Source organism: Petaurus breviceps, unplaced genomic scaffold (genome assembly GCF_028583685.1).
Source record: "Petaurus breviceps papuanus isolate PSGF00001 unplaced genomic scaffold, PetGlider_PUasm1.0 128, whole genome shotgun sequence".
In the NCBI taxonomy this organism is placed as follows: domain Eukaryota; kingdom Metazoa; phylum Chordata; class Mammalia; order Diprotodontia; family Petauridae; genus Petaurus; species Petaurus breviceps.
In genome coordinates, this window is record NW_027185664.1 from 355,288 (window position 1) to 366,700 (window position 11,413).

Sequence of the window (11,413 nt, forward strand, 5' to 3'; positions counted from 1 at the left end):
AACTGGGTTGAGATCCCAGAGAAATTTAGACACTGGGAAGAAATCAGAGTGGGTGAGGTCCAAAGAGCCAGGTTAAACAATTCCAATTAGAACAGCTCATCTGTAGCAGCACCATCTAGTGTGGCTATTCCTCTTTTACTTAGCACTGTGTTTTATGGGTCAGTAGGTTTCACCTCTTTGGAGGGGGCATGTAAACACTGCTGGACTGCATGTACCATATAGTACTAAATTTGAGGGTATTTTAAAGAAGTAGATAGAAAGTTAATTGTCTTCAAGGATCTCATAGGGTAGTTTGAGAAATAAGACTCATACACATGTTAAAAGTTAGGTGGCATCCCATGTTTTCAGACTTTGAAATGTATTGGATCAGTTTTTGCTGTTTTCTTTTTCTTCGTTTTTCTTTAATATTTGATATGTGGGATGGCTTTCTGGGAGGGCAATGGGAGAGGGATACTGGGGAATGTTTTGGTGATTTAAGAATAAGATAGCAATACTGTTTTTTAATGAAAAGTTAGAAGATGCAAGAAATTAACAAAGCAACATGTAATTAGTATTGTGCTATGCTAGAAGGAGGCAACATGGGACCGAATATAGTGCTGGGAGTTAAAAGATGTGACATTGGGTAAATAATGGAACCTCTCTGTTGTTTGTCCATCTGTAAAATGGATATAACATGTTAAATGAGTCTCTGAGATTCTTTTTAGATTTGATTCTATGATTCTATGAACATCTTTCTCCCTTGTTATTCATAGTCCACAGGACTCACAATGTCAATGAGGGGTAAGGATTAGGTTTGTTCCTATACTTCCTTGTTCTGAAAATCTGGATTTTCACATACTGGCTTGACTTGAATCTATGTGTATTGTATATTTTATCTTATCTCTGGTTTGGCCTTTGGGTATCCTACTCAAAGATAGGGACCATTTTTTTTTCTACTTCCTCCATAACTCCTCAAGGGTCCTAATAAAATTCCTTACTCTGTTAACTGATAGGTTGCCTCTTTGGAGTATATAATTTTTGTCCTCCAGGCTGAATTAATTTCTGATCTTCTGTCTCCCCTCTGGTCTCACTCTTGCATCCCAGTTCCTGTTACAGAAAGATAGTCAATAAATGGTCTGACTTCTGGAGTCAGGAGGAAATGAGTTCAGATCCAGCCTGGACACTTATTAGCTACATGACTCTGATCAAGTCACTTAACTCTGGTTGCTTTAGTCTTCTCATTTGTAAAATGAGCTGGAGAAAGAAATACCAACCACTCCAGTATCTTTGCCAAGAAAACCCCAAATGGGGTCACAAAGAGTCAGGCATGACTAAGTTACTCAACAATAATAGAAATAAAAATTGAACCTTAAGATGAAATTTGGCAATTTGTGAATGTCCAAATGGAATTTTCAGAAAGGAAATAGAAAAGTATCTTTTGTACATTTTCTGGTTATGGTCTATGAGCTTGGTGTGATAAGTAGTGGAGCAAATACCAACAAATATGCAAACACTGATGTCATGGCCTAGATGGAAGGAATTTTGAAAATCAGAGTGCTGCCCAATTTTGCCTTTAGAAATAATCTACTGGAATCTCTTTTTTGGAGTTTTCAGATTCAAGTGGGCAATTAATTAAGGGTTATGAAGAGAGAACATAATTAGAATATAATTATTTTCCTTTGAGGTTGGATATTACCAGAACAACCCTTTAACACCTTACTTGCACAAACTCCCTAAATTGTAAATGACACACTTTATTGAGATATGTGTAAAGCACTTTACAAACCTAAAAGCACTATATAAATACTAGATATTAATATTGTTTATAGGGTTAGGGTTCAATAATCTGCATCACCTTTCTCACCCCAATAGGATATAAACCCCTGGAAGATAGGCATTGCTTTGGTATTTTGTCTTGACTAGCATTATGCCTTACATAGAGCATGTGCTGAATGAATGTTTGTTAAATTGCTATGAGCTCTGATCAAGGTGCAGTGAAAATAGTGCTAGGCTTAGGACAGAGTCCTAATTCTGTCATTTCCTTGTCCAAGTCTTTGAACTTCACCATCCTCATCTGTTAGATGAACATAATGAATAATGTAACATAATGAATAATACTTCATTCAAATAGATAATATAATGTAACATGGACAATAATGAATACCACTTACACAAATTTATTTGATCTTCTTGCTTTGAGATCATAGGAAAAATATATGTGATAGTGCTTTATAGATGGAAAACATTGTAAAAATGTGAGGTCCTGCCATCAGAGTATTTCTCAGATATGTTGTTTACTATATGCTAGATGCTGGTGATATAGATACAAAAGTGAGAGTTCTCCCCTTCCCAAAGAGCTCACATCCTAGGTTCTCTCTTTCCTCTGGTTAGGGGAATTCCAGGGTTGGAAGAGACCTTGGAAGTTATTTAGTGCAACCCAGTTCAATAATATTTCTACAACATACCTGATATGCAGTTAATCAGACATTATTTGAAGTCCATTATTGGGCAGAGGTCAGGAAGAGAGAGAGAATAAATATCTCTTCAGGCACCCCAGTATGTTTTAAATAACTAATTGTTAGGCCATTTTGCCAAATTCTTCCTCTTCTCAAGGGTTTCCTAATGCACTTGGTTGTGCCCTGTGGGACCAGGTCAAACAAGTCTCATGCTTCTTCTGTCTTTTAAAAAAAATTACTTTTAGTTTACAACATTCAGTTCTACAAGTTTTTGAGTTCCAAATTTTCTCCCCCTCCATCTCCTCACCTCTTCCCCGCCGTGCACCCCTCCCCCCACCATGGTGGCATGCAATCCAATATAGGTTCTACAAATACCTTCACATTAAATATTAGTCAAGTTGTATAGAAGGATTATAACCAATGGAATGAACAATGAGAAAGAAGGAACAAAATAAAACAAAAAAGAGAGAGAATAAGTAGTTTACTTCAATCTACATTCAGACTTCATAAATCTTTCTTTGGATGTGGATATCCCTTTCCATCATAAGTCTTTTGGATTTGTCTTATAGCCTTGCATTGCTGAGAGGAGCCCAGTCTATCAGAGTTAGTCATCACAGATACGATATGTCTGTAATTGTGTACAATGTTCTGGTTCTGCTCTCCTCCCTCAGCATCAATTTATATAAGTCTCTCCAGGTTATTGTGAAGTCTGTCTACTCCTCATTTCTTAGAGCATAATAGTTTTTCATTACATTTACATACCACAACTTGTTTAGCCATTCCCCAATTGATGGGCATCCCCTTGATTTCCAGTTTTTTGTCACTACAAAAAGAGCCGCCATAAATATTTTTGTACATATGGGTCCTTCACCCTCTTGTATGATCTCTTTGGGATACGGTCCTAGAAGTGGTATTTCTGGGTCAAAAGGTATGCATATTTTTATAGCTCTTTGGGCATGCCTCTTCTATCTGACAGCCCTACAGGTAGTTGAAGATAGCAACTCTGCTCTCTCCACCCAAGTCTTGTCCTCTCTAGGCAAACACCCTAACTTCTTCAATTGATCCTGTTATGTAATTATTTGAGGTCTTTCATCATTATGGTTACCTTCCTCAGAATGGTCTCCAAATTATCGGTCCTCCAAATACGTCACCTAGAACCGAGCATAGTACTCTGGATGTGGTCTGATCAGGGAAGAATATAGCAGAATTTTTACTTACTTATTCCCTAGATATTGTGCCTCTCAATGATCACATCAGTGTTTTCCCCCCATGACACTATCAACATATTAAACTTGCAGTTCTCTAAAAAGAACACCACATCTTTCTCAAATGTCTAGGTATTTCTCCCTCATCTTGCATTTGTGAAGTTGATTTTTTCAACCTGATTAAATTTACATTTAACTCAATTTAATTTACCTTAATCTTATTAGATTTGGTCCAAGATTTCAGCTTGTTGAGATCTTCTTGGATACAATTCTATCATCCAGCATGTTTACTAGCTCTTGTAGTTTTGTATTATCTACAAAATTGGTAAGCATGCTATGCTTTGAATGACTAGATGTTGAAAAAATTCTAAACCTCAAAAGACCAATCACATGTTGCCCAGGGGCATCCTGAGGATCTCCTTTCAAGCTGGCATCAAGCCATCAATGAGTAATCTTTGGGTCTAGACCATCAATCAATTCTGAATCCACCTAACTGTAGATATGTAGTCAATATGTCTATCTCTTTTTCACAAGAACAGCATGAGACATTTTCCTGAAATCTAGGTAATATCTATATGTATCAGACTAGTAGCTCTCTCAAAAAAGGAAATGGAATTAGTCTTACATGACTTGTTCTTGAAAAAGTTTCATTTTTTTCTAGATTTTCACTGGATATCATGACATGCTCTATAATTTTGCCAGGAATTGAAGTAAAGCTTCTTGGCCACTAGTTTGCCATGCTACTCTGCTTTTATTTAAAGTGGGACAATATTTCTTATTTGTAGTCTTGCTGTATCTCTCTTTGACCCCTTAGTCTTTCAGAAATACAAGATAGGTCCAATTCCTCCAATACCCTAGGATATAGTTCCTTTGACCCTGGTATAAGGTTAATGGGATATAAGATCCCCCCCTCCATTAATAGTTCTGTGTGCCCAGCTGTGATACATCCTGCATCACATAGAGCCCACTGGGGGAAGAACTTAGAGGCTTGATTAGGGGAGGCTTGCTTGTGGGAAGGCTTTCACACCTTTTGGTACTAACCTAATTAGGCGTGAGTCAGAGGGTTGTGATGCCTTCTGCCTCTGAGAAGTGTATATGTGTTCTGAGCTGGTATTTTGCTTTGGGGGTTCACTCATGAGAAGGATCTTTTTATTTCCTGGTCTAGACTCTGAGTAGCCAGTTGTTCAGAGCCACCAACAGCTCAGGATTCTATGCTCCCTCAATCCAGTAATGTATATAAAGTGTATAGCAATATTGCTATGTCCAGATAGCTGGAGCCCTGTCTGTTGATCTTTGTGCTGATTTCTCTGTTTGTATTTTCCCCACATTCAAGGGTGCTGATCTTTTGCCTGAACATAATTAAAGTAAGATTATTGACACCTTAAAAGTTGCTTTCCTTTAAGAAAAGCAGATCAGAGAACCTGTGCTAGCAGGCCATCCTGGGTGTTCTAAGGTGCTTCCTATTACACCTGGTGACTGGAATTTATGAAGGACACTTTGGTACCCCTCTACTTGCCTGAGGGAATGGAGATGTGAGGGCATCTGGGGTCTGATACTGTTTCTCTTTGGGAAAGAATAAGATTTAAGGGAGTCTTAAAACATGTCTCTGATAGCCCTGTCTAGGTCAGGAAATTCTGCCGCATGTAGCCCAAGCCCAAGCAAACTCCCTGGCTTTCAAAGGACTTTGAAAAATGGAGTTTTAGAAGGCAGATCTTAGGTCAAAACCAGTTTTTCAAGGCCTTGTTAATTTCAGGACTGTACCAGGATTCTGGGCTTATTTCTCCCTCAAACCTAATCCTCTTCCAGGTCTCTATTTCTCTTGAGACCATCACTGTTCTAGTAACTAAGGTTCATAAATTTTAAGTCATTCACAATTCTTCACTCTCCCTCACCCCAAACATCTAATCCATTTTAGTGATTATTTTTTTAACCTTTACAACATCTCTGACATCTTTCCCCTTCTTTTCACTCATATATCCTAGTTCAGAGGTGGGGAAACTGGGGCCTTGACTTTGAAATTTGGATTCAGTCAAAGAGTGGAGGTAGGTAGAGGGCCATGTGCAGCCTCGAGGCCACAGGTTCCTCACCTCTACCCTAGTTCACACTCACTACCTTCACCTTGGACTGTCTCAGTAGACTTCTAATTGGTATCATTGCTATAACTGTCTCTCCTTTCCAATCCGTTCTCCACAAAGCTGGTGAAGTAATATTCCTAAAACATAGGCTCAGTAAATTCCAGAAACTATATAACCTTTTGGATCAAAGACAGACCGTTATGTTTGGTATTTAAAACCTTTTATGACCCAGTCACAGGCTCCCTTTCCTGACTTACACCTTCTTTCCCATCTTGTACTTTTTGGTCCAATCAGACTGGTCTTTTTGTTGGTATTCACATATTATATGCCACTTCACAGTTCTGTGACTTTGCACAGGTTTGAAGTGAATTCTCCTGTGCCTGAAAGGAATTCTTTTGTCTCCTCTTCCTCTTAGAATCTTAGTTGCCTTCAAAACTGGGCTCAAATTCCATTTGTTATAAGTGGCCTTTCCTGATGTCCTTCCCCATTAGCTACTAGAGTCTCTTCTCCTGTCAAATTACTTTGCTATTGTGTTGGGCATATTTAAAATTTTATATGTGTACATGCTGTTTTTCTTGATAGAAGATAATTTTTTTCCAATTTATTTATTTTTAGTTTTCAACATTCATTTCCATAAGATTTTGAGTTACAAATTTTTCTCCCCATCTTTCCACTACCCCTGCCCCAAAATAGCGACCCTACTGAATACTGCTTCCCCCAATCTGCTCTCTCTTATTATCCTCCCCCACGTCCCCCTCCCCCAAACTTTCTAGTAGGGGCAAGATGGATTTCTATACTCCAGTGCCTGTATATCTATTTCCCAGTTGCATGTAAAAAACAATTATTATTTATTTATTTTTTTAACATTTGTTTTTGAAACTTTGAGTTCCAGAGTCTTTCCCTTCTTCCTTCCTCACCCACCCCCACTGGGAAGATAAGCAATTCAACATAGGTTGTACATGCATAGTTGTGCAAAACATTTCCATAGTAGTTATATTGTGAAAGACTAACTATATTTCCCTCCATCCTATCCCCCCCCCACTTATTCTATTTGCTACTTTGACCCTGTCCCTTTTCAAAAGTGTTAGCTTTTAACTACCCTCTCTCCCAATCTTCTCTCCCTTCTATCACCCCCCTTCTTCTTATCCCCTTCCCTCCTGCTTTCCTGTAGGGTAAGATACCCAATTGAATGTGTATTTAAGCCAAATTCAATGAGAGTAAGGTTGACCCATTCCCTTTTACCTTACTTTTCTTCCCCTCAATTGTAATAGTGTTCTCTTGCCTCTTTTATATGAGATAATTTACCCTAATCTATCTTTCCCTTTCTCCTCCCAGTATATTCCTCTCTCACCTCTTAATTTTATTTTTTAGATACCATTCCTTCACATCCAACTCATCCTGTGCCCTCTATGTATACATGTATACACATATGCACACACTCACATATATATTTATACACACGTACACCCTTCTATACATACATATATATTCCCTTCAACTCTTCTCATATTGAGAAAAGTCTCATGAGTTACAATTATAATTTTTCTATGTAGGAATGTAAATAGTTCAACTTTAATAAGTTCCTTATAATTTCTTTTTTCTGTTTACCTTCTCATGCTTCTCTTGCTTCTTGTATTTGAAAGTCATGTAGGTATTTAATTTACTGAAAGGGGGAAGAACAAAAGAAACATTGTTTGAGAAATACAGAAAAGCAGTTTTAAGAGAAACACTTAACAATTTTGAGAAGATCTGAATGAAATTAGTCCCTCAGTGGCAAAAATCTTTACCTCACAGTAAAGATTGCTACTGTGCATTGTTTCCAGAATCTAATTTATATACATATATTTTTCAGGGTTTTGAAGTTCATTGTTGGAAAAATCTAATTTGTTTTAAACTGCTTAGGTCTAAAAGGGTAGGGAACCTGAGACCTCAAGGCCACAGGTTCCTCACCCTGGGTAGGACAATTATGTGAATTGTGTCGTATATGATGGGAATATAGACTTCTCAACCTGACACAAGTGGGTCACTGCATATGAGGCTTTGATTTGAGACAGGAGAATCAATGAGAAGCCAGATTAGAAATCACATAACGGGCTAAGAAAAGCAGAGCATCAGAAGGCAGAATCTGACAAAGCTGAGAAGCTGGCAGGGGCAGAGAGGGGACAGAAGAAGATAAAGGGCACTACTCTGAGCTGAGACCAGCTGGTTAAAGACAGACGACCTTTACAGTTGATGCAGGGAATTGATCCAACTGAAGGAAAGTTCTGATGTTGAGGACTGATTGGAGAAAGCAGACTCCTGCCGTTTGAAGAGCTAACCAGGAAAAGGCTGCTATGTAGCACTATCTTTCTTTCATTCAGATCTTCTCAAAATTGTCAGTGTTTCTCTTCAAACTGCTTTTCTGTATTTCTCAAACAATGTTTCTTTTGTTCTTCCCCCTTTCGGTAAATTAAATACCAACATGAGAAACGGATGATATGTTACTTAAGTGAAGTGCTTTGCAAACTTTAAAATGTTATATAAAAATTCTATTTATTATTATTGTTAACTGCAATGACATGCTGCTTCTCATTTTTGTTTTTAATATCTCTAGTGCCTAACACAGAGCTTGGCACATAGGTACTCAATAATGATTCTTGATTGATTGACGAATTAATGAATCTGGTCTGCTCCAGAGCAGGAATGAGTGGTCCCCTGCTAAGTTTAGTTACCAGAGACTACACCAGAACCCCAGGGTGAACCTTTTCCCACAGAATTACTTTTGATGGTTTTTCACTAGTTAATTAATTGCTCTACTCCCTCAAATCATAACTCGTCTTCCCTTTTCTAAGAAATTTCCCATATTAATCTTGCCATTCTGCATTACACCATCTCCACTTCTGCCTTAAACTTTCTCCTTGATGCATGTGTAATATTGTAATGTGTTTCTCCCAATTTTGTATTTATCATAATATGTATTATACATATCTGCTTATAGATGTATAATATACAACTTGGTGGCACAGTGCCAAGCCTGGAGTCAGGATGACTCATTTTCCCAAGTTCAAATCTGGCCTCAGACACTATCTGGGTGACCCTGGGTAAGTCATTTAACCCCGTTTGTATCAGTTTCTCATCTGTAAAATGAACTGGAAAAGAAAATGTGAAACCATTGATATCTTTGCCGATAAAACCCTACATGACATTATAAAGAGTGAAACATGACTGAAAGACAGAAGAGTAAAATACATATAGTAATATACTGAAACATTGAAGAATCTGCATTTTACTCAGAAAGGCCTTAGTTAAGATACTGGCCTCAGTCCCAGCTGGAAAATCCTGGTCCCTTTTCCATACTATCAAACATTATAACAGCTTTTGCCCTTTTGTCTTGGATTCTGGCTGAAGAATGGGGTAATGTAGCTGAGGAATGAAGTTCATTGGCAGAGCGTTGTGGGAAAACTTTCCCTGGCCTACACTTCACTCTGTTTTCCAGATCTGGAACTTCACTCCTCATTTGTAGAAAACATTCATTTTAGTTTGAAGATGTTTGTGTTTGAGAAGTCATTCTCCCTTGCTGGAGGCCTGGCCATGCTGGTGTTGGGAGTGAAGATAAATGGATGAGGGAGAGAATCAGGAAAGGGAATAAAGGGGCTATTTATTCCCTGATGTCTCCAGGCTAAGAAATGTGACTTGTGACCTTTGGGAGCTTCCTGATTAGATACACCATCACTGAGGACATATTCTTCTTCATATGGCCCAGCCAAATGGTTCTGCTTGCTGTTTTCCCAAATTTTCATTTCATTTCCTACCTCCACATATTTGCCCAGACTGTCCTCCAACTGTAAAAGTTACCTCCACCTCCAAGAATCCTTTTCTTTTCCAAGTGTTGGCTTGTGTATTGCTTCCTGTGCCTTTCCTGATACCCTTAGTTGTTAAGGTTTTCCCCTCCCTCCTGCAAATTACTTTGTGTTTAGTTCATTATCAGTGTAAATATATCTCCATGGTAGAAGGTAAACTCCTTGAGGGCAGGGTCTGGTTTCCTTTTGTAACCCCAGAGTATCTTGAAAGTTGTTTAGTCTTTTCAGTTGTGTCTGACTCTTTGTGACCCCATTTGGGGTTTTCTTGGCAAAGATACAGGAGTAGCTTGCCATTTCCTATTCTAGCTCATTTTACAGATGAGAAAACTGAGGGAAACCGGGTTAAATGACTTGCTAAATGACACAGTAGCTAGATGAGTCTTCCTAACTCCAGGCTCAGCACTCTATCCACTGTGCCACCTACTTGCCATCCTTGGAAATAGCTTCTTGGAAACTTGAATTGTTTACTTTTTAGTTTGCCTTTATCTTTTTTGGTTCATCAATACTCCTTTTTTTGGGAACTGAAGAGCATATCTTGCTAATAGGTAGTATCATTCCCCCCTCCTTAAATAAGGGTTCATCTCCAAGGTTTTATTGTTAGAGATCCCTTTTTGTGGCCTGGAGAAAAGATAAAGAAAAGATAAAGAATGACCTTTCTCATTCTTTGTCATAAGTGTTAATAAATGAATGACAAATGCAGAATAGACCCTAGGGTCTATGTGTAAGGATCCTCTCTTGAGGTTTTACTATGAAATATATCACTATTTGCATTACAGATGCTACCTTTAGAGTATTCCAGTTCTCCCTTTGAATGTCTTTGACATCCTAATTCTGGGACTAGGGGAATTTTTTTATGCTCCTAGCATAAGACTTTTTCTTTCTTTTTGGTATAGTTTGAATTCACTAAGAGGCAGTGTGGCATAATGGATAGAGAGCTCAGCCTCAGAGTCAGGAGGAGCTAGGTACAGATCCTGCCTCTGACATATAGAGACTGTGTGACTGTGGGCAAATTACTTAACTGGTTGGTGCCCAGGCAGCAGTATAAAACTATAATTTGCAGAGCAGAACTCATGCATTTGTATAGGGAATTTTCTCACTGGCAGTTCCCTATATCAATGAAACCACAGGTCTGACCAAAATCAAACAGAACAAATCTACTAATTGTGTAACCTTCAATAAGTCACTGCCTCTCCAAACCCCAGTTTTCTCATTGGTAAAATGAGGGGATTGAATTATATGACTTTTTTTTAAAAAAGCAATTGGGGGTTAAGTAACTTGCTCAAGGTTACACAGCCAGTTATTTTTGGGTGTGTTGCTGAGTATCTGAGCCCTGATTTGATCCAGGTCATCCTGACACTGGAGCTGGTGCTCTTACTCGCTGAGCCACCTGGCCGCCCCTAAGCAATTGGGGTTAAGTAACTTGCTCAAGGTTACACGGCCAGGTGTTTCTGGGTGGGTGCTAAGTGTCTGAGCCCGGGATTCAATCTCCACATCTTCTCAACACTGGAGCCAGTGCTCTTACTCGCTGTGCTACCTGGCTGCCCCGAATTATATGACTTTTGAAGTCCCCTCTGTAGCAGCAAGCACTCCTGCATACCCAGGATGGCTGCTAGCACAGGTTCTTAGATCTGCTTTTCTAAAGGAAAGCAACTCAAAATGGGTTAACAATCTTACTTTAATCAAATGTATGTCATTTACCCAATTCAGGGGAAAAGTCAGCACCTGAACTTCAGAGAACACAAACAGAAGTTACACGAGAAAATAACACAGTTTAGCAGACAGGGCTTCCAGCTGTCTGACCATTACATCTAAACCTAGTTAGTTACCAGAGAGGGAAACACCAACATCTGGGTTTTCAA

At 38.7% G+C, this 11,413-nt stretch overlaps 1 protein-coding gene across 1 annotated transcript in view; it reads left to right on the forward strand.

Moving 5' to 3' along the window:
• Nucleotides 1-11,413, forward strand: part of LOC138172274 (A disintegrin and metalloproteinase with thrombospondin motifs 12-like) — a 598,980-nt gene that overhangs the window by 11,681 nt on the left and 575,886 nt on the right. The gene's annotated exons all lie outside the window — the stretch shown is intronic.